This window comes from Ranitomeya imitator, chromosome 2 (genome assembly GCF_032444005.1).
Source record: "Ranitomeya imitator isolate aRanImi1 chromosome 2, aRanImi1.pri, whole genome shotgun sequence".
Taxonomy (NCBI): domain Eukaryota; kingdom Metazoa; phylum Chordata; class Amphibia; order Anura; family Dendrobatidae; genus Ranitomeya; species Ranitomeya imitator.
Window position 1 is genome coordinate 335,883,547 of NC_091283.1, and position 20,157 is coordinate 335,903,703.

Sequence of the window (20,157 nt, forward strand, 5' to 3'; positions counted from 1 at the left end):
CAAGATTATACGCACCACGAAGATCTATCTTGGTGAACCAACTAGCCCTCTTAATCCAAGTAAACAAATCAGATAACAATGGCAAGGGGTACTGAAATTTAACCGTGATCTTATTTAGAAGGCGGTAATCTATACAAGGTCTCAGTGAACCATCCTTCTTGGCTACAAAAAAGAACCCTGCTCCCAATGGCGACGATGACAGGCGAATATGCCCCTTCTCCAAAGACTCCTTTACATAACTCCTCATAGCAGCGTGCTCAGGCACAGATAAATTAAACAGTCGACCTTTTGGGAATTTACTACCAGGAATCAAATCGATAGCACAATCACAATCCCTATGCGGAGGTAGGGTATCGGACTTGGGCTCATCAAATAAATCCCGGTAATCAGACAAGAACTCAGGAACCTCAGAAGGGGTGGATGACGAAATAGTCAGAAATGGGACATCACCATGTACCCCCTGACAACCCCAGCTGGACACAGACATGAATTTCCAATCTAAAACTGGATTATGGACTTGTAGCCATGGCAACCCCAACACGACCACATCATGCAGATTATGCAACACCAGAAAGCGAATAACCTCCTGATGTGCAGGAGCCATGCACATGGTCAGCTGGGTCCAGTACTGAGGCTTATTCTTGGCCAAAGGCGTAGCATCAATTCCTCTCAATGGAATAGGACACTGCAAGGGCTCCAAGAAAAACCCACAACGCCTAGCATACTCCAAGTCCATCAAATTCAGAGCAGCGCCTGAGTCCACAAATGCCATGACAGAATATGATGACAAAGAGCAGATCAAGGTAACAGACAGAAGAAATTTTGACTGTACCATACCAATGGTGGCAGACCTAGCGAACCGCTTAGTGCGCTTAGGACAATCAGAGATAGCATGAGTGGAATCACCACAGTAGAAACACAGCCCATTCAGACGTCTGTGTTCTTGCCGTTCAACTCTGGTCAGAGTCCTATCGCACTGCATAGGCTCAGGTTTAAGCTCAGGTAATACCGCCAAATTGTGCACAGATTTGCGCTCGCGCCAGCGTTGACCGATCTGAATGGCCAAAGACATAGACTCATTCAGACCAGCAGGCATAGGAAATCCCACCATGACATCCTTAAGGGCTTCAGAGAGACCTTTTCTGAAAATAGCTGCGAGCGCACCTTCATTCCACTGAGTGAGTACGGACCACTTTCTAAATTTCTGACAATATACCTCTATTTCATCCTGACCCTGACACAGAGCCAGCAAATTCTTCTCTGCCTGATCCACAGAATTAGGCTCATCGTTCAGCAATCCGAGCGCCAGGAAAAATGCATCAATATTACTTAATGCAGGATCCCCTGGCGCAAGGGAAAATGCCCAGTCCTGAGGATCGCCACGCAAAAAAGAAATAACGATCCTAACTTGTTGAACTGGGTCACCAGAGGAGCGAGGTTTCAAAGCCAGAAATAGTTTACAATTATTTTTGAAACTCAGAAATTTAGTTCTATCTCCAAAAAACAAATCAGGAATAGGGATTCTCGGTTCTAACATAGAATTCTGAACCACAAAGTCTTGAATACTTTGTACTCTTGCCGTGAGCTGATCCACACATGAAGACAGACCTTTAATGTCCATTGCTACACCTGTGTCCTGAACCACCCAAATGTCTATGGGAAAAAAAAGGCAAAACACAGTGCAAAGAAAAAAAAAATGGTCTCAGAACTTCTTTTTTCCCTCTATTGAGAATCATTAGTACTTTTGGCCTCCAGTACTGTTATGAAAGGTAATTCAGTACCACAATGAACATAGAGGTCAGCGCACATACAGTGACCTGGCAATAACCCAAAAAACAAGAACGAGCTCTGAGACGTGGGAACTCTGCTGACCGCAATCCCCAATCCTCTCCAAACCACACCAAAGGCAGCCGTGGACTGCGCCCAACGCTCCCCATGCAACTCGGCACGGCCTGAGAAACTAGCTAGCCTGAAGATAGAAAATAAGCCTACCTTGCCCCAGAGAAATACCCCAAAGGAAAAGGCAGCCCCCACATATAATGACTGTGAGTTAAGATGAAAAGACAAACGTAGAGATGAAATAGATCCAGCAAAGTGAGGCCCAACCTTCTGAACAGAGCGAGGATAGGAAAGGCAACTTTGCGGTCAACACAAAACCCTACAAAAACCACGCAAAGGGGGCAAAAAGACCCTCCGCACCGAACCAACGGCACGGAGGCACACCCTCCGCGTCCCAGAGCCTCCAGCAAGCAGTAAAAAACAAATTGACAAGCTGGACAGAAAAAAAAACAGCAAACAAATAGCAAAGAGGAACTTAGCTATGCAGAGCAGCAGGCCACAGGAACGACCCAGGAGGAAACAGGTCCAACACTAGAACATTGACTGGAGGCCAGGATCAAAGCACTAGGTGGAGTTAAATAGAGCAGCACCTAACGACTTCACCACATCACCTGAGGAAGGAAACTCAGAAGCCGCAGTACCACTTTCCTCCACCAACGGAAGCTCACAGAGAGAACCAGCCGAAGTACCACTTGTGACCACAGGAGGGAGCTCTGCCACAGAATTCACAACAATTTCCTATGCCTGCTGGTCTAAATGAGTCTATGTCTTTGGCCATTCAGATCGGTCGACGCTTGCGTGAGCATAAATCTGTGCACCATTTGGCGGTATTATCTGAGCATAAATCTGAGCCTATGCAGTGCGATAGGACTTTGACCAGAGTTGAACGGCAAGAACACAGACGTCAGAATGGGCTGTGTTTCTACTGTGGTGATTCCACTCATGCTATCTCTGATTGTCCTAAACGCACTAAGTGGTTCGCTAGGTCTGCCACCATTGGTACAGTACAGTCAAAATTTCTTTTGTCCGTTACTTTGATCTGTTCTTTGTCATCTTATTCTGTCATGGCATTTGTGGATTCAGGCGCTGCTCTGAATTTGATGGACTTGGAGTATGCCAGGCGTTGTGGGTTTTTCTTGGAGCCCTTGCAGTGTCCTATTCCATTGAGAGGAATTGATGCTACGCCTTTGGCCAAGAATAAGCCTCAGTATTGGACCCAGCTGACCATGTGCATAGCTCCTGCACATCAGGAGCATATTCGCTTTCTGGTGTTGCATAATCTGCATGATGTGGTCGTGTTGGGGTTGCCATGGCTACAGGTCCATAATCCAGTATTAGATTGGAAATCCATGTCTGTGTCCAGCTGGGGTTGTCAGGGGGTACATGGTGATGTCCCATTCCTGTCTATTTCATCATCCACCCCTTCTGAGGTCCCAAAGTTCTTGTCTGATTACCGGGATGTATTTGATGAGCCCAAGTCCGATGCCCTACCTCCGCATAGGGATTGTGATTGTGCTATCGATTTGATTCCTGGTAGTAAATTTCCAAAAGGTCAACTGTTTAATTTATCTGTACCTGAGCACGCCGCTATGCGGAGTTACGTGAAGGAGTCCTTGGAGAAGGGGCATATTCGCCTGTCATCGTCGCCATTGGGAGCAGGGTTCTTTTTTGTGGCCAAGAAGGATGGTTCGCTGAGACCTTGTATGGATTACCGCCTTCTTAATAAGATCACGGTCAAATTTCAGTACCCCTTGCCACTGTTATCTGATTTGTTTGCTCGGATTAAGGGGGCTAGTTGGTTCACCAAGATAGACCTTCGTGGTGCATATAATCTTGTGCGTATTAAGCGAGGCGATGAATGGAAAACTGCATTTAATATGCCCGAGGGCCATTTTGAATACCTAGTTATGCCTTTCGGACTTGCCAATGCTCCATCAGTGTTTCAGTCCTTTATGCATGACATCTTCCGAGAGTACCTGGATAAATTCCTGATTGTGTACTTGGATGATATTTTGGTCTTCTCGGATGATTGGGAGTCTCACGTGAAGCAGGTCAGAACGGTGTTCCAGGTCCTGCGTGCTAATTCTTTGTTTGTGAAGGGATCAAAGTGTCTCTTTGGTGTTCAGAAGGTTTCATTTTTGGGGTTCATTTTTTCCCCTTCTACTATCGAGATGGATCCTGTTAAGGTCCAGGCCATCCATGATTGGACTCAGCCGACATCTCTGAAGAGTCTGCAAAAGTTCCTGGGCTTTGCTAATTTTTATCGTCGCTTCATCTGCAATTTTTCTAGTATTGCTAAACCATTGACCAATTTGACTAAGAAGGGTGCTGATGTGGTCAATTGGTCTTCTGCTGCTGTGGAAGCTTTTCAAGAGTTGAAGTGTCGTTTTTCTTCTGCCCCTGTGTTATGTCAGCCAGATGTTTCGCTTCCGTTCCAGGTCGAGGTTGATGCTTCTGAAATTGGAGCGGGGGCTGTTTTGTCGCAGAGAAGTTCTGATTGCTCGGTGATGAAACCATGCGCCTTCTTTTCCAGGAAGTTTTCGCCTGCTGAGCGAAATTATGATGTTGGCAATCGAGAGTTGCTGGCCATGAAGTGGGCATTCGAGGAGTGGCGTCATTGGCTTGAAGGAGCTAAGCATCGCGTGGTGGTCTTGACTGATCATAAGAACTTGACTTATCTCGAGTCTGCCAAACGGTTGAATCCTAGACAGGCTCGCTGGTCGCTGTTTTTCTCCCGTTTTGACTTTGTGGTTTCGTACCTTCCGGGCTCTAAAAATGTGAAGGCGGATGCCCTGTCTAGGAGTTTTGTGCCCGACTCTCCGGGTTTATCTGAGCCGGCGGGTATTCTCAAAGAGGGAGTAATTGTGTCTGCCATCTCCCCTGATTTGCGGCGGGTGCTGCAAAAATTTCAGGCTAATAAACCTGATCGTTGCCAAGCGGAGAAACTGTTTGTCCCTGATAGGTGGACGAATAAAGTTATCTCTGAGGTTCATTGTTCAGTGTTCGCTGGTCATCCTGGAATCTTTGGTACCAGAGAGTTAGTGGCTAGATCCTTTTGGTGGCCATCTCTGTCACGGGATGTGCGTTCTTTTGTGCAGTCCTGTGGGATTTGTGCTCGGGCTAAGCCCTGCTGTTCTCGTGCCAGTGGGTTGCTTTTGCCCTTGCCGGTTCCGAAGAGGCCTTGGACACATATCTCTATGGATTTTATTTCAGATCTTCCCGTCTCTCAAAAAATGTCAGTCATTTGGGTGGTTTGTGATCGCTTCTCTAAGATGGTCCATTTGGTACCCTTGTCTAAATTACCTTCCTCCTCTGATTTGGTGCCATTGTTCTTTCAGCATGTGGTTCGTTTACATGGCATTCCGGAGAATATCGTTTCTGACAGAGGTTCCCAGTTTGTTTCGAGGTTTTGGCGAGGCTTTTGTGCTAGGATGGGCATTGACTTGTCTCGGCTTTCCATCCTCAGACTAATGGCCAGACCGAACGAACCAATCAGACCTTGTAAACATATCTGAGATGCTTTGTTTCTGCTTTTCAGGATGGCTGGGTGTCCTTTTTGCCTTTGGCTGAGTTCGCCCTTAATAATCGGGCCAGCTCGGCTACCTTGGTTTCGCCGTTTTTCTGCAACTCTGGGTTCCATCCTCGTTTCTCTTCAAGGCAGGTTGAGTCTTCGGACTGTCCTGGTGTGGATACTGTGGTGGACAGGTTGCAGCAGATCTGGACTCATGTAGTGGACAATTTGACCTTGTCCCAGGAGAAGGCTCAACGTTTTGCTAATCGCAGACGCTGTGTGGGTCCCCGACTTTGTGTTGGGGATTTGGTTTGGTTGTCATCTCGTCATATTCTTATGAAGGTTTCCTCTCCTAAATTTAAGCCTCGTTTCATTGGTCCATATAGGATTTCTGAGGTTCTTAATCCTGTGTCTTTTCGTTTGACCCTTCCTGATTCTTTTTCCATCCATAACGTATTCCATAGGTCATTGTTGCGGAGATACGTGGCACCTATGGTTCCATCTGTTGATCCTCCTGCCCCGGTTTTGGTGGAGGGGGAGTTGGAGTATATTGTGGAGAAGATTTTGGATTCTCGTGTTTCGAGACGGAAACTCCAGTATCTGGTTAAATGGAAGGGTTATGCTCAGGAAGATAATTCCTGGGTCTTTGCCTCTGATGTCCATGCTCCCGATCTTGTTCGTGCCTTTCATATGGCTCATCCTGGTCGTCCTGGAGGCTCTGGTGAGGGTTCGGTGACCCCTCCTCAATGGGGGGGTACTGTTGTGAATTCTGTGGCAGAGCTCCCTCCTGTGGTCACAAGTGGTACTTCGGCTGATTCTGTCTGTGAGCTTCCGTTGGTGGAGGAGAGTGGTACTGCGGCTTCTGAGTTTCCTTCCTCAGGTGATGTGGTGAAGTCGTTAGGTGCTGCTCTATTTAACTCCACCTGGCCTCCAGTCAATGTTCTAGTATTGAACTTGCTTCCTCCTGGATCGTTCCTGTGGCCTGCTGCTCTGCATAGCTAAGTTGCTCTTGTGTTATTTTTGTTTGCTTCTTTTTTCTGTCCTGCTTGTTTATTTGTTTTTCTTGCTTGCTGGAAGCTCTGGGACGCAGAGGGTGTACCTCCGTGCCGTTAGTCGGTACGGAGGGTCTTTTTGCCCCCTTTGCGTGGTTTTTTGTAGGGTTTTGTGTTGACCGCAAAGTTACCTTTCCTATCCTCGCTCTGTTCAGAAAGTCGGGCCTCACTTTGCTAAATCCATTTCATCTCTACGTTTGTCTTTTCATCTTAACTCACAGTCATTATATGTGGGGGGCTGCCTTTTCCTTTGGGGTATTTCTCTGAGGCAAGGTAGGCTTATTTTCTATCTTCAGGCTAGCTAGTTTCTCAGGCTGTGCCGAGTTGCATGGGGAGCGTTAGGCGCAATCCACGGCTGCCTCTAGTGTGGTTGGATAGGATTAGGGATTGCGGTCAGCAGAGTTCCCACGTCTCAGAGCTCGTTCTATGTTTTTGGGTTTTGGTCAGGTCACTGTATGTGCTCTGACTTCTATGTCCATTGTGGTACTGAATTACCTGTTCATAACAGGGGGCCACCAGACCCCTAGGTTTCCCAGGATAGCAGATGTGAAAGGCCCGGACCAATCGATCCACATGGACCGACTGCGCGGGAACCTAGGACCGGTCCTCAGGATCGTAACCCTTCCAATGAATAAGATACTGGCGGCAACGATGGACAATGCAGGAGTCCACAATCTGTTCCACCTCAAATTCATTCTGGTCTTCCACCAACGCCGGTGGTGGAGGAGAAGGAGACTCCCATGAGGAATGACCCATTGGTTTCAAATCCGGAAAGACAGAGGAAGACGTAAAGGTCACCGAGTTGATCACCTCCACAATCTCGTAAGGGCCAATGAACTTAGGCCCCAACTTAGCTGAAGGAATCTTGAGCTTTATATTCCGGGTATATAACCATACCTTATCCCAACCCGGAATACAGGGCCTACAGATCGTTTTTTGTCAGCAAAGAATTTATATTAACCCTGAGCCCCGCCAATATTCTTCTGAACTTCCTGCCCCACCTCCCCCAACCGTTGAACTGCAAAATCAGCCCCAGGACATCCCGAATCCCGTTGGGAAAATTCCCCAAAATGAGGGTGAAAGCCATAGTTACAAAAGAAAGGGGAGGTACCTGTGGACTGATTAATGCGATTATTAAAAGCAAACCCAGCCACAGGCAAACAGGAACACCAATTGTCCTGCCGAGCCGTGACCAGACATCGCAAAATTTATTCCAGAGACTGATTGGTTCTATCTGACCATTAGTCTCAGGATGGTAAGCAGAAGAAAAGGTCAAAAAGATGCCCAACCTTTTACAAAAGCCCTCCAGAACTTGGACACAAACTGCACCCCTCTGTCCAAAACCACAATCAAAGGCACACCGTGCAATCACGCCACATGTTCCACAAACAATTTAGCAAGCGTCTCAGCATTCGGCAAGCGTAACAAAGGCACAAAATGCTCCTGCTTACTAAATCTGTCCACCACCACCCAAATGACAGTTTTTCCATTAGAAGGAGGAAGATCAGTGATAAAATCCGTGGACAGATGGGTCCATGGTCTATCAGGAATTGGCAATGGCACCAATTCCCCGGCCGGCTGATTATGCGAGTTCTTTGCATGGGCACATACAAAACAGGAGGACACAAATCTTACCACATCTGAGGCCAATGAGGACCAGCACTCTACGGGTGGCCGCAATCCCAGGGTGCCCACTCAAAACAGAATCATGAAACTCCCAGAGAACCCTGAGGCAAAGTTGAACGGGCACGAATAGCTTACCCACAGGCATAGACAGAAGAGCCAGAGACTGGGCCCCATGAATCTCTCGCTCCAACACCGAGGAAACCCTTGCTAGCACCACACCGTGCTGAAGAATGGAGGAAGGAGGCTCAGGAGGTGACATTGGGTCCAGACTATGAGACAAGGCATCAGCCTTAATGTTTTTAGAACCTGGCCGAAAGGTGATAGAGAACTGAAACCGAGAGAAAAAAAGTGACCATCTTGCCTGCCTCAGAGTCAGTCTTTTGGCCAACTCAATATAAGCCAGATTCTTATGGTGCGTAATTACAGTGATTTTATGGACAGCCCCCTCCAAAAAATTTCTTCATTCTTCAAAAGCCAATTTAATGATCCTGCTTATCCACTGAGTACACCAGAATATCATCGAGATAAACTACCATAAAGCGCTCAATGAAGTCAGAGAAGACATGATTGATAAAATTCTGGAAAACTGCTGCCGCCTTGGTCAGACCGAAAGGCATAACCAAATTCTCAAACAGTCACTCTGAGGTGAGAAAAGCAGTTTTCTACTCATCCCCCTCATGTATACGGATAATATTGTATGCCCCCCGGAGGTCTAATTTAGAAAACCACTTGGCCCCAGACAGTTGGTTATACAAATCAGGAATAAGCGGGAGAGGATAAGTGTTCCTCACAGTAATCTTAGTTAGCTCTCAGAAATCGAGGCATGGACGCAGACCACCATCTTTTTTTTTTTAGCAAAAAAGAACCCAGCCGCCACAAGGGATACAGAGGGGCGAATGTGCCTGCAGCGCCCCAGAGACCTGGTTGTTGCAGTAACTTCGCTTTGCCACTAAGGGGAGTGATGGTACGTCTGATGGCACTAAAGGAGTTCTCTGACCAGGTATCACCAGCACACATTACACTTCACACTTCGGCCACTAGGGGGAGTAAAAGGCTTTATTTATTGGGCCACTCCTCACACTGGTAAAACTAGGGGTTGGACAGGAAGTTAGATCAGAAGCTGACTGGGTTGGATTCAGGCAGCATCCCGTGGCAGGGGGTGCTGCAGGGAGAAGATTCAGGGGGGTCCCTGTCAGGCGTGGGAACCTGGCAGGTACCTAGCGAACAGACAGAACGTTGTGGAACCGCGCCTGCACTCCCTTGTGGGGGTATCCTAAGAAAGAGACACGAAGCGAAGGATATTGTGGAACAGTGAGAAACGAGATCAGCACAAAGGAGATCCAGTAGGAGTCGTGCACCGAGAACGGCAACATCCTACTGAGGCGCGTAGCCGGTGGCCGGAACACCGAGGAAGTAACAGACTCTATGCCTTACTTCAAACTCCGCAGGACAGTTAATTATAGGTTGGCTGTCTACCTTAAATTTCCTACGAAGACATAGGTGGCAACGCGTGGAGAGGGGCGTCTCTAGGGTCCCGGAAGAGCTCCGAGCCTTCCCGTCATACGGGTGTGTCCTAGCCATAACATACCTGGGGGACGAGAAACTAGTAACATCTGGAACGAAATAGAACTAGAAAGAACGAACGAACTAGAATAGAAGTTGTGAGGACTATACCGAATGCTCAGCAGGGTAGCACTACAACGCACAGGCACTATTGGTAGGCAACGATTTCCACCTGCAAGGGGAACTCTGGATGTGCCATCGGACCGGCCGGTCTCTGACAGCCCTGTTAATCATGCTCTGGATTGAGGATCCTGAAGTCTTCAGTAAAGAGGTAAAGAGACTGCAACCCTGTGTCCTCGTTATTGTCTACACCTCACACCATCACTATCCACCTTACTGGGAAGCCCTGGGGACATACTTCACCTGTGGGAAGTCACACCATCTAGCTGCCATCACATCACCCCAGTGGACCCCAAGCAGCGTCGGTCACCCTGACCGAATACCACAGGTGGCGTCACAAAACCTTGACAGACTCCTATCACCTTTTATTGGGCGCCCCTTAGCAGGGTCACGGACCGGGTCCAGCCACCGTGTCATCCCCAGAACTGAGCCAGCATTGGACCGGTATCGAGTAACCCGCGGCCCTGCATCTGGGGGCGATCCATGCCCTTTACGAAGACTCTCGGAGATGTATTCTTTCATGGCAGATCTCTCAGGACCAGATAGACTGTATAAACTGGCCTTGGGCAACTTAGCATTAGAAACCAGGTCTATACTACAATCAAATGGGCGGTGTGGTGGTAAAGCCTCAGCCTCTTTTTCTGAGAACACATCCTCAAAGTCTCTCAGGTACTCCGGAATACCCTCGAGACTGACGGATGACACGACACAGAAATAAGGCAACATTTAAAATAATTAGGTCCCCACTTTACAATATCCCGGAACTTCCAGTCAATAACAGAGTTATGTAGTTGCAACCTTGGAAAACCTAACACCAGTTCGGCCGGTAGATTGTCCAGGACAAAGTATGACATACGTTCCTGGTCTAATGCCCCCACCTTGAGGGTAAACTCCTCAGAGATTAAATTAAAACCATTCTTTGTGAGAGTCGAAGAGTTGATAGTAACAAGTTTAATGGGAGTCTCCAACCTAACTGTCCCTAGCTTACAGGTGGCCACCAGTTTGGAGTCAATCAGGTTCATGGAGGACCCGCAGTCCACAAAGGCCGAGGTAGCAAAAACAGAGTCCATAACAGCAAGTTCCACTTTCAACAATATTTTTGAAAATTAAGAAAAAGGTACCTGCGAATCTGAGTGACCACCACGTCAATCACCCAGACTCAGTCGCTTGTTAGTCGGTGAGCAGGAATGACAGTCCATTTTCCAAAGTCCGGGATCTCCGCAGTAAAAACAGAGCTTGCCAAGTCACCGATGTCTCCTCTCCTTTTCTTTGAGAGTGATGGCTCCCACTTCCATGGGCTCAACAGGTGGCAAAAACTCCAGCTTACCAGGAAGGAAAGGAGCCTCCCGTTGCATGACTCCTCTCTCTCGTTACCTCCGATCCATGCAGACAGCCTGAGTCATGGCTTCTTCCAAGGAGCTGGGGGGAGGATGGAGAGCCAGAGCATCATTTAAATATTCAGACAGTCCACTCTGGAACAAACACCTGAGAGCCGAGTTGCTCCAGGAAACCTCTGAAGACCACCGCCGGAACTCCGAACAGTACCACTCAGCTGAGCGCTTACCCTGCGAGAGCCCCATAATTATTATTATTATTTATTATTATAGCGCAATTTATTCCATGGCGCTTTACATGTGAGGAGGGGTATACATAATAAAAGCAAGTACAATAATCTTAAACAATACCCTAGTAACTATGTTACTATATACAATTATTAGGTTCTGTAGAAGGACGTAGATCTGGGTATTTATTATGATGGAATATAGGCTGAACTGGATGGACAAATGTCTTTTTTCGGCCTTACTAACTATGTTACTATGTTACCCTGCCCGTGAGGGCTCACAATCTACAAGGGTGGGTGAGGATACAATAGGTGAAGGTAGAGCTGGTCGTGCAACGGTTTGGTCGATTGGTGGTTACTGCAGGTTGTAGGCTTGTCGGAAGAGGTAGGTCTTCAGGTTCTTTTTGAAGGTTTCGATGGTAGGCGGGAGTCTAATATGTTGTGGTAGAGAGTTCCAGAGTAGGCTACTTTCACACTAGTGTTGTGTGACGTATGTCGCAATGTGTCGTTTTGGAGAAAAACTGAATCCTGCAAAGTTGACCGCAGGATGCGTTTTTTCTCCATTGACTTGCATTAGCGACGCATTGCGACATATGGCCACACGTCGCATCCGTCGTGCAATGGATGTGTCGTGTTTTGGCGGACCGTCAGCACAAAAAAAGTTACATGTAATTTTTTTTGTGCGTCGTATCCGCCATTTCTGACTGCGCATGTGCGGCCGGAACTCCACCCCCTCCTCCCCAGACATTACAATGGGGCATTGAAAAACTGCATCCGCTGCCCCCGTTCATTTATTTCACAATGTGCGTTGGTACATCGGCCCGACGCATTGCGACGGGCCCGTACCAACGCAAGTGTGAAAGTAGCCGTAGGGGTGATGAGCGAGAGAAATCTTGTATGAAATTGTGGGAAGAGGAGATAAGAGAAGAGTAGAGAAGGAGCTCTTGTGAGGATAGGAAGTTGCGTGCAGGTAAGTACCGGGAGATGAGGTCACAGATGTATGGAGGAGACAGGTTGTGGATGGCTTTGTATGTCATGGTTAGGGTTTTGTACTGGAGTCTCTGGGCAATGGGGAGCCAGTGAAGGGATTGACAGAGGGGAGAGGTCAGGGAATAGTGGGGGGGGCAGGTGGATTAGTCGGGCAGCTGAATTTAGAATAGATTGGAGGAGTGCGAGAGTGTTCGAGGGGAGGCCACAGAGCAAGAGGTTGCAGTAGTCAAGGTGGGAGATGATGAGGGCATGGACTAGGGTTTTTGCAGATTCTAAGTTGATGAATGTACGGATCAGTAAAATATTTTTGAGTTGAAGGCGGCAGGAAGTGGAAAGAGCTTGTATATGTGGTTTGAAGGAGAGATCAGTGTCAAGGATTACCCCGAGGCAGCGAGCTAGTGGGACTGGGGAGATTGGGCAGCCATTTACTGTAATAGATATGTTCATTGGGGGGGTCGCGCAAGAAGGGGGAAAGATGATTAATTCTCTTTTGTCCATGTTAAGTTTTAGAAATCTAGCGGAGAAGAAGGATGAAATAGCGGACAGACATTGAGGGATTCTGGTTAGTAGGGTGGTGATATCTGGTCCGGAGATATAAATCTGTGTGTCATCAGCATAGAGGTGATACTGAAAGCTGTGAGATTCTATGAGCTGTCCCAGGCCAAATGTGTAAATGCAGAAGAGCAGTGGCCCTAGGACTGAACCTTGCAGGACAAAAACAGATAGATGGGCGAGGTGGTGTATGAGTGGGTGATACTGAATGTCCGGTCTGTTAGGTATGACAAGATCCAGGAAAGGGCCAAGTCTGTGATGCCAAGGGATGAGAGGGTCTGTAATAATAGGGAATAGTCCACTGTGTCAAAGGTAGAGGACAGGTCGACCAGGACATAGTAGTGTCGCTTGCTCTTGGCGGTTAATAGGTCATTGGTGACCTTAGTTAGGGCAGTTTCAGTGGAGTGGTGTGACCGGAAGCCAGATTGTAAGCTGTTGAAGAGACAGCAGGAAGAGAGATGGGAGGACAGTTCAAGATGGACATGTTGTTCCAGTAGTTTTGAGGCGTAGGGGAGAAATGATATAGGGTGATAGCTAGATACAGAGGATGGGTCAAGAGAGGGCTTTTTGAGGATAGGTGTGATTAAGGCATGTTTAAATCTTGAGGGGAAAACACGAGTTGTTAGTGATAGGTTGAAGAGATGGGATAGGGTTGGGATGAAGACTGGCGAGGTTTGGGATGAAGTGGGAATGGATCGGGTCAATGCACAGGTGGCGAGATGCAATCTTGAGTAGAGTGGAGACTCGATCTTCTGTAATGGTGGAGAAGTTGGTTTTGGAGGTGGAGGGCTAGGCAGTTGGGAAGAAGGGCTCTGGGGGTTGTCGACCAAAACTGTCTCTGATGTTATCAATTTTTCGGTTGAAAACTGAGGCAAAGTCTTCAGCTGAGATGAGTGGGGAAGGAGGAGGTGCTGGGGGATGGAGGAGAGAATTGAAGGTGTTAAATAACTGTTTAGGGTTGTGAGATAGTGAGGATACGAATGATGAGAAGTAGGTTTGTTTTGCTGTGGTGAGTGTGGCCTTGAAAGTAGTTAGGGACTGCTTAAATGCGTTGAAGTGCTCGTTGGAGTGGAATCTTTTCCATCTCCGCTCTGCGGCCCTGGAAGCTCGCCTCAGTTCTTTGGTCAGGCTGGTGTGTCAGGGCTGTCTGTTGATTTTGTGAGCTTTGGTATGTGTGAGAGGGGAAAGAGATTCCAAAGCTGCAGCTATTGTGATGTTATATAGAGCGGCATCTGCATTGTATAGGGAGCTTATTTCTGTAAGAGGGAAAAGGGATTCAGAGAGTGAGTGTAGATCAAGGTGTTTAAGATTTCTGCGAGGGTGTGCAAGTTTGTGGGTTGGGGGTTTTAGACAAGGAGTGGAGAGGGAGGAGAATGTGAGTAGGTTGTGGTCAGAAAGAGGAAGAGGTGAGTTAGAGAGGTTACATAGGGAGCAGAGGTGGGTGAAAATGAGGTCCAGTGTGTGGCCATCTTTGTGGGTGGCTGTAGAAGACCATTGAGTGAGGCCGAAGGAGGAAGTGAGAGATAGAAGCTTAGTGGCAGCTGAGAGGGAAGTGTCAATGGGGATGTTGAAGTTACCCAAGATGATAGTGGGGATGTCAGTGGAGAGGAAATGAAGTAGCCAGGTAGTGAAGTGATCAAATAAAGTGGTGTCTGACCCTGGGGGGTGATAAATGACAGCCAGTTGGAGATTGGAGGGGGAGCAGATGCTCACATAGTGCACTTCAAAAGAAAGGAGGGTAACAGAGAGTGGTAGTTGGATTGGGGTGAAGGAGCAGTTATTTGACAGGAGAAAACCAACTCCTCCACCATGCTTGCTGCTGGGGTGGGGTGTGTGAGAAAAGTGGAATAAACCATACGAAAGTGCAGCAGGAGAGGTTGTGTCAGAAGGGGTGAGCCAGGTTTCGGTGATGGCAAGGAAGGAAAGTTTGGTAGTAACAAAAAGATCATTGATGTAGGAAAGCTTGTTGCAGACAGAGCGAGCATTCCACAGAGCTCCTGTTAGTGGGACTGGGGAGGCGGGGGCTGGGCAAATGGGTATAAGGTCAGAGAGATTATTGAAATTTGTGATAGAGCGTGGATGGGAGGTAGAAGTGACTGTGGGGATGTGGTGAAGAGGATCAGGATTTGGAGAGATATCACCAGCAGTGAGAAGGAGCAGAGAAACTTTTAGCTGGTGGGAGTAGGAGAGGGCATGAGGTGGCTGTCTGTGTTTGGAGACAGAGAATTGTATGTTGAGGAACAGTTCAGAGGAGGAGGTGAGATGGATGGGGAAGATTGAAGAGGAGATGACCAGTTCCTTACTAGGTGTAGGGATTAGGGGGGTTAGCAGAAAGTGAAGGATAATAAGGGTGAGAGTGAAAACAAATAGAAACATTGTTTACAGTGACTGTATCCAGTTACCTTCAGATCCCTTCTGGTTTTAATTCTGATCTTCACACTTGTATGATACACGAAGCAGAGAGGAGTGGTCTCTGTTCATCTTGGCCAGAGAATTAAGAGTGGACCAGATGCATATAATCAAGCCAAAGTAAACAAGGTCATAAATAACACTGGGGTAAAGCTGGGGTTAGTTGAAAGACATACCATGTGAATACTAGGGACAGAGGTAAGAGTCTGTGTGGAAAGTTGGGTGACGTACCTGTTGGTGATTATATGCACTTTATATAGACAGACAAAGCAGGAGAGCTGGGTGGATGAGCATACCAGGTGGGGATTATATGCACTTCATATAGACAGACAAAGCAGGAGAGCTGGGTGGATAGTGTCCTCTACCAGTCTAACATGATCCGGTTCATCATATATCAGTCCCAGAGCATCAAAGAACCTATTGACAGACATTCTTTCAGGGGCGGTCAGAGGTAAGGAAAGAACCCCCGACTGCGGACCCTCCCTAAGTAAAGGTATAACTATCCCCACCTGCTGATTCTCATCCCCTAAAGATCGGGGTCTAACAGAAATTAATAGTTTGCAACTCTCCTTGAACAAGTGGAATTTTTCCTTCTCACCAGAGAAGGTGTCAGGTAGTTTAACAGAGGGTTCAGGAGAGTGCAGAGAAACATCAGTCATCTCACCTGACCTACTGACAGAGGAAGAGGAATCACCCTGGACTATCTTAACTGTCTCTGCAAGCTCCCTCTGCACTTGCTTCTGAGAGGTAGTCAAGGTCCTCTGCTCAATGGATAATGTCTACATCATCTGTGTCAGGTTAGTTATTTGATCCGCCAAGGTATGCAGCGAATCCATGACCAGAGAGAGAGAAAAAAGGTGCGAAATCTCATTTAAATGTTTCAGGTTAGTGATAATGTCACGCTGCAGCAATGCAGTTATGGGCAGACTCCACGAGGGGGAGGTGCAAAAGAGGTCGCACTTGCTGCACCGCAGCACAGTGCACACTGCACTGTGCCACTAGATGGCAACAGAGAGTGGTCAAAACGAGCCAAGTCAGTAACGGTCAGTAAGCGTATAGTTTAAAAGGGAAAACAGAACTTGTAGACAAAATACAAGCTGAGGGTCAGAACCAGCCAGGAGCAAAGGTATTGGAGACATGAGACCGAGAACAAAGTCAGAGTAAGCCAGTAGGTCAAAAGCCAGACAGACGTGTGGTAACAAAGACGGGAGACAGGAGACGAAGTCAGAGTTCAAGCCGAGTCAAAAAATGGGGAGTCACAGTAGGTCAGGTACAGGAGACAAGTCAGGCATCGGTAAGGGAGCTCAGAGACAAAAGGAACACTGGGGTTTAACAGGTTAGCAACCCCAGCAAGCCCAAAACTATCACTAACACAAGCTGCCAGCAAGAGCACCAAGAAATAGCCACTCCCAAATCAAAGAGAGGCACAAATAGTTAACCCCACCATGACCAGGCCGGAGTAGGAGAAACAGAAAGCAAACTCTGACCTGGATTATTAGAGTTCCCACAGTACTGCCCCCTACATGCACAATATGGTACCATCCACTCCACCAACAACCTCACATCTAATTAAGAAATACTCACTTAGCCTCATTCTTAGTGCAGATACTAATGAACCCAGGATCAATGAAATATTTAGCATACAATAGTTGGATAGGCAGGAGTGTCTCATTCGTAAAGGTCGCCCACTTGGTCGCTATGATACCCATGAATTGAGAGGGCTCATGGGGTTTGGTATTGGTCATCCTCTCCTTCCCATCATCACAATTTAAGCGATTTCCACACTCCCATGATGGTGATACCATTGAATAGAATAGTCAATCGGAGTTAAAAGCGCCTGATTCACCATTCAGCCTTTGCTTGTCAGTCTGTGACTCCGTGCACTGCTGGCACAATGATGTCACTACTAGGGTTGAGCGAAACGGATCGGTCATTTTCATAAGTCGCCGACTTTTGGCAAAGTCGGGTTTCATGAAACCCGACCCGATCCCTGTGTGGGGTCGGCCATGCGGTACACTACCTTCGCGCCAAAGTCGCGTCTCTATGACGCGTTCAGCGCCATTTCTCAGCCAATGAAGGTGGACGCAGAGTGTGGGCAGCGTTATGATATAGGTCTCAGTCCCCACCATCTTAGAGAAGGGCATTACAGTGATTGGCTTGCTTTCTGCGGCGTCACAGGGGCTATAAAGGGGTGTTCCCGCCGACCGCCATCTTACTGCTGCTGATCTGAGCATAGGGAGAGGTTGCTGCCGCTTCGTCAGAAGCAGGGATAGCGTTAGGCAGGGTACATTAACCCCCAAACCGCTTGTGCTGTAGCGATTTCCACTGTCCAACACCACCTTTTGTTTGCAGGGACAGTGGAGGCTACATTTTTTTTCCTCAGCGCTGTAGCTCATTAGGCTGCCCTAGAAGGCTCCTTGATAGCTGCATTGCTGTTTGTACACCGCTGTGCAAACCAACTGCTTTTTTCAAAGCACAAATCCTGTTGCTCCTTCCTTTCTGCACAGCTATCTTGTTTGTCCACACTTTTGACTTTTTTGTGCAGCAGTCCACTCCTTGTTATTGCTGCCTGCCATACTTTGCTGAGATAACTGCAGGGAGATAGTAATTGTAGTACAGTCCCTTTTTTCAGTGGCAGTCCTGTGTGTGGCATCTATGTCTCATTTTCTGGCACAGAAAACATACAGTCTAACAGTGGGCCTGATTTCTTGCCAATTCTCCCATAAATAAAAAAAAAATAGTGGGAGATTAAGATAGGCAATTCTGCCTCAGTGCCAGTGCTGTGTGTGTGCCATCTGTCTCTCATTTTGTCAGATTTTTTGACAATTCTCCCAGGAAAAAAAAAATTGTGGGAGATTAAGATTGGCATTTTTGCCTCAGTGCCAGTCCAGTGTGTGCCATCTGTCTCTCATTTTTTGCCACATAAAACCTAGTGTGTAACACTGGGCCAGATTTTTTGACAATTCTCCCAGGAAAAAAAAAAAATAGTGGGAGATTAAGATTGGCATTTCTGCCTCAGTGCCAGTTCTGTGTGTGGCATCTGTCTTTCATTTTATGCCACAGAACATATACTGTATAAGAGTGGGCCACATTTCTTCAATATTCTCACTGAAAAAATAAAAAGGGGGAGATTTTTATTGGTAGTGTGTGCATCTGCGTCAGTCCTGTTAGTGGCATATCTGTCTGCCACTGAAGCTGTGTACTGTTATACATTGGGCCTGATTTTCCCTGCAGTCTCACCCACCTATAAAGGGATATATAAATCCAACAGAAGTTAGAGTTCACCTTGTAACTGGTTTTACAGTAACAAATACCATTAGTTTGGTTACGTTTTTCAAAACAATGAGGAAGTCTGGTGGAAGAGGTCGTGGCCGTGGGTGGTCATTGCCAGCTGGTAATGATGGTAGTGGTGGTGGAGCATCAGGTGGTCGTGGGAAAAGCAATATAGCACCTAAGTCTCGAGTTGTTGAGCCAGCTTCGTCGTCTGGCTACACAAGGCCTCGAACGCTCCCTTTTCTGGGAGTAGGAAAACCGCTTTTAAAGCCAGAGCAGAAAGAACAAGTTTTGTCTTTCCTTGCTGACTCTGCCTCTAGCTCTTTCGCCTCCTTTTCTGAAACTGCTAAATGTAAAAGCAGCGCATTGTTAGTGGATGTTCACGGTCAGGGACAAGTCGCTTCCTTGTCTTCACCAAGAACAACAGAGAAGGATGCGTCAGGCGACACAACGGGTAACTCCATGGAGCTCTTTACACATACCGTTCCTGGGTTAGAAAGTGAAACAGTTAACAGGCAATGCCCATTACAAGTTGAATCGGACATGGAGTGCACAGATGCACAGCCACAACCAGATTACTATGCTGTTCCTTTGACTCAGACCAGAACATTGCCCTCGCAGTGTACTGATCCAGAATCTGACCCTGATGAGACTATGGTTCCCCGTCACGAACGCTATACCACCGGCTTACACGGTGACACAGACGAAGTTGCACACGAGATAGAAGAGGAGGTCATAGATGACCCAGTTGTTGACCCCGATTGGCAGCCATTGGGGGAACAGGGTGCAGGCGGCAGTAGCTCTGAAGCGGAGGAGGAGGAGCCGCAGCAGGCATCAACATCGCAACAGGTTCCATCTGCCAGGCCCGTATCTGGCCAAAAAAGCGTGGCAAAGCCAAAACCAGTTGTAGGACAGCGTGGCCATCCGGTTAAAGAAGGTCAGTCTGCAATGCCTGAAAAGGTATCCGATAGTAGAAAGAGTGCAGTCTGGCATTTTTTTAAACAACATCCAAATGATCAGCGCAAAGTCATCTGTCAAAAATGTTCAACTACCTTAAGCAGAGGTCAGAATCTTAAAAGTCTAAATACAAGTTGCATGCGTAGACATTTAACCACCATGCATTTGCATGCTTGGACTAACTACCAAACGTCCCTTAAGGTTGTAGCACCCTCGGCCAATGAAGCTAGTCAGCAACGCTACATCCCTTCCCTCACTGTAAGCCCACCATTTCCCGCAACACCTGCAGTAAATGTGCAGGTTTCGTCGCCAGGCCAAAGCAGTCAGGGAATCACCAGGTTCGTGGTGGGAAACACTGCATGTAGGGCACCAGCAAGAATACCATCTCCAACCCTCTCTCAGTCTGCCATGTCCACCGGCACCCCCGCTAGTTCCACGATTTGCATCTCTCCAGTCCAGCTCACCCTACATGAGACTCTCGTTAGGAAAAGGAAGTACTCATCCTCGCATCCGCGTACACAGGGTTTGAACGCCCACATTGCTAGACTAATCTCATTAGAGATGATGCCCTACCGGTTAGTTGAAAGCGAAGCTTTCAAAGCCCTGATGGACTACGCTGTACCACGCTACGAGCTACCCAGTCGACACTTCTTTTCGAGAAAAGCCATTCCAGCCCTCCACCAGCATGTAAAAGACCGCATTGT